A 3469-nucleotide genomic window follows, 5' to 3' on the forward strand; every position below is an offset into this window, starting at 1 on the left:
AGGCCATGCCTGCCGCCGTGAGGCTGTCTCTCACTCTGACATAAGTCTGTTACGTGGCTCTCGTGCCAACAGAAAAGGGGAAGAAGCCAGCCCCGGGCCACGGTCCCAGTCCTTGCTCCGAGGACCCAGCACTCGGGGGAAGAGGCAGCACGCGTGACTTCTCCCAAGCGCTGGAGCAGCACCTGCCGTGAGCTGCAGATGGCCCAGGCCCCGGGCGGCCCTCCCGCCTCCCTTCTGCTCCGAGCTGCCCCTCCCAGCCTCCAGCCCTGCTCAGCGTGGCGCTGGCGTGCAGGGTCACAGGGACACCCCGCAGCTATGACAGGCTGGGATCTCAGCGGCTGGGGGGCGCTGCCCCCGCTTTTGGCCCGGGGCCCCCACCCGCGCCCTGCAAGCCGCCATCTTCAGCTGGTCCCCCCCTCCCGAGCCTCAGTCCCTGCGACTCGGGGCCCCGGGGCCGGGGTGGGGGCCTGCAGTGCCGGCACAGGGGGTCATGTGCAGGCAGCCCTGAGGGAGCCCCGTGCTCGCTCCCCACACTCTCGCCCACCCCCCCTCCCGGAGGAGGGGGGCTCCGGGCTGCCCACGGGACCTAACATGGACGCCAAACAAAATGAGGTCAGCCTGGGGCAGGGGAAGCAGCCGTGTGGCAGCGGAGGAGAGCCGCAGGGGGCACCGGGGCCACCGCAGGGGCAGGGCCTGTGACCCCCGACGCTGCACCCTGGGAGCCGGGCCCGTGGCCACAGTCTGGGTCATTTGTGCTGACAGTGCCCTCCCCAGGACCCTCTCCTGCTCCCTGCCCTGCCCCCACTGGGACACCCTCCCTTTCTGGAAGGTCCCTGTGGGAGCCACCCCCAGGCCAGTAAGGACGGTGAGGGATGCGGGAAGGCCCGGCCGTGGGCTGGCACCAGGACTGAGGCAGCAGCTCCCCCGGTCCCTCGGGCCACGGGAGGCCGGAACCAGGGCGCCAGGCCGGGGGTCCCCCGAGCCGCCTCGGCCCTCCCTGCTGCCACTCCACGCACCTGTGGTGCTGCTCGGACGCCCACCTCTCACGGCAGTGCCTGGCCTGGGCCCTGGGGGCTCGGGCCCCTGCCACTCAATGGGAGACCCGGATGGAGCTCCTGGCTCCTGGCTTTGGCCTGGCCCAGCCCCGACAGTCACAGGCATCTGGGGAGTGGACGGCAGATGGGAGAACTCTCTCTTTCAAGTAAATGAAAATAAAACATGGCACGAGGACGTTAGAGACGCTGGCTACCGTTTCCCACAGCCTTGTTGAGATGGAGGCCACGGACCCGAAGTCCACGTTTAGGGCGTGGTGTTCTCGGCACACTGCATCCCCTCCGAAGCCCCCAGAAGCAGCCCTGGGCCCGCCAGCGGCGCCCCACTCCGGCTGGGTTTGGTGCAGTGGAGGCCGGCGGCGTGCGGCCCACGTGTGGGCCAGGGACGTGGCCCTGCTGACCCGCTCGTCGGCTGAGGGACTGAACCTCTTCCCAGTGCAACCCAGCACGTGTGTCCCCCGACCCCACCTCTCGGCCTGGCTACAGCGCCCAGGGCGGCTCCTGGTGGGGCAGGCAGGTCAGCACAGGGGTCCTATCCCCGGGGACCCCACACCTCCCTAGACGCTGGCCCGTGGCCTGGGGCTCGTGGCCGCCCGCTCAGCTTCTGTGCGTGGAGGAGCACGGTGAGCAGCTGGTGTCAGGGCTCCCTGCTGGGGGGCGGAGCCCGGCCTTCCCCAGGGCAGGTGGGGCGCTCCTTGTCCCCTGGGGCCTCCTGCCTGCCGGCCCTGTGCTGGGGCGAGCAGAAGCCGGGACCTGGGCCGGTGGCGTCCAGCACCTCCGTGCTGTCCACAGGACCTGTTTCAGTATCCCTGTGCGTCCTCGGACACTGGGCAGCGAGCCAGGGCCACACAGCTGGGCAGCGTTCCCTGCCCCTTCCCGTAGGCGGGCCAACTGCACCCCAGTCACCAGCCCGAGCCTCTGTGGCCCTCTGCTGGCAAAGCCCAGGGCTGGGCTGCGGCTGACCCACAGGCCTCGGGCTCCTGTGACCCCTGGCAGGACACCAGTTCCCACCCTGAATGCAGGCCGCTCCCCAAATCCCAGCACCCCAACCTTCCCAGAGCAGTGGGTGCCGCCGGGGCCCTGCAGGTCCGTGGACTCTCGGAGGAGCCCAGGCAGCCGCTCAGGCGAGACGGGGTGGATTTCAGGCAGACCCGGAACTCAAAAGCCGTGGCCCAGCCGAGTGTGTTCCTCGCGCACCTGCCAGCCCGTAGCCCGTCACCCGGAGTGGCGCTCTTTAGGGGGGCCCCTGGGAGGTGTGCACAGGCTCCTCCTCTCCTTGTGCGCCGGGGCACCTGCCCGGCTGGGCGACCTGGCGCTCCCACAGGACAGCCCAGCAGGGAGGAGCTCCCGGACCCCGTGCCCCGCTGCTCCCCTAGACCCCAGCCCTCAGGGGCCCGCAGCTTCCTCCTCAGTGCGGCCTGTGGGGCACGCCACCACCCTATGAGGGCGCCCCCTCCTCCACGGGGCTGGGTGGTGTGGGTGGGGCACCGGCTGCCCACAGCAGGGGCCTTCTAAGATTGGGGGCGCTCTCCTTACACGGGTGCCCTAGAAATAGAAGGAGGGGTCCCGAAGCCCCCTCCTCCTGCCCCACCGCCCCTTGTCCTCCTGCTGCGCCCCGCAAGTCCGGGAGACCCTCCCCTGCCCTCGCCCAGGCTCCCGGCGGCTCCGCCGGCTCCCGCGCAAGATGGCGCTGCCCGAAGCGCGCGGGAGGGGCCGGCGCGGAGGGGTGGGGGTGGGGGGCTCGCCGGTCCCCAGCCCCCGGCTAGCGCGGGCGCGGGCAGTGTCTGCGAGAGGAGTCCCGTCCCCCGGACGCAGTGCGAGGGGACTGGGACCCCGAGCCGTCTCCGAGGCCTAGGTCGTGGCCCCCAGGGCCGCCGCACTCCCCAACTCCGTGCCCCCCACTGCCTCCACGCCGCCCCTGGCCCGGGTGTCTGCGCGCCCACTGCATCCTCTGGCCTCTGAGCCTTCGGCGCCCAGGCCCAAGCAGGCCCCGTGCCCCCCAACCTGTCCTCCGCGCTCTGCCGCTCGCTCGCGGCTCCCGGCCTCCCCTACTCTCGCGCCCCCCAGGTCCCGTGTCCCCCCGCGCCCCCTCCCGCCCTCTGCTCCCAGCTCCTCGCCGCGCCCCCGCCCGTGCTCACCCCCACGGCGCCCCACCCCCCGCACACCCCGAGTTTTCTCTCGCCTCCGTGCAACCCCCTGGTCCCGTTCTCCGTCTCCCCCCGCGCACCTTCCCAGCACACCCCGTGCACCCCCGTCCCCCGGCCCGGTGCCCCCCCTCCCCGGCGCCACCCCCGCCCCGCGCCCGCCCGCCCGCGCGCGCGCCCGCCCGCCCGAGCTCGGACTGCAGCAGCCGGAGCCCGCGGCGCCGCGGCGGCCGGGCGGAGGCGCCTCGTCTGTCGCCGCCCCCTCGGGTGCGC

Source organism: Oryctolagus cuniculus, chromosome 17, assembly GCF_051225735.1.
Source record: "Oryctolagus cuniculus isolate XC-2025 breed Fujian yellow rabbit chromosome 17, ASM5122573v1, whole genome shotgun sequence".
Taxonomy (NCBI): Eukaryota; Metazoa; Chordata; class Mammalia; order Lagomorpha; family Leporidae; genus Oryctolagus; species Oryctolagus cuniculus.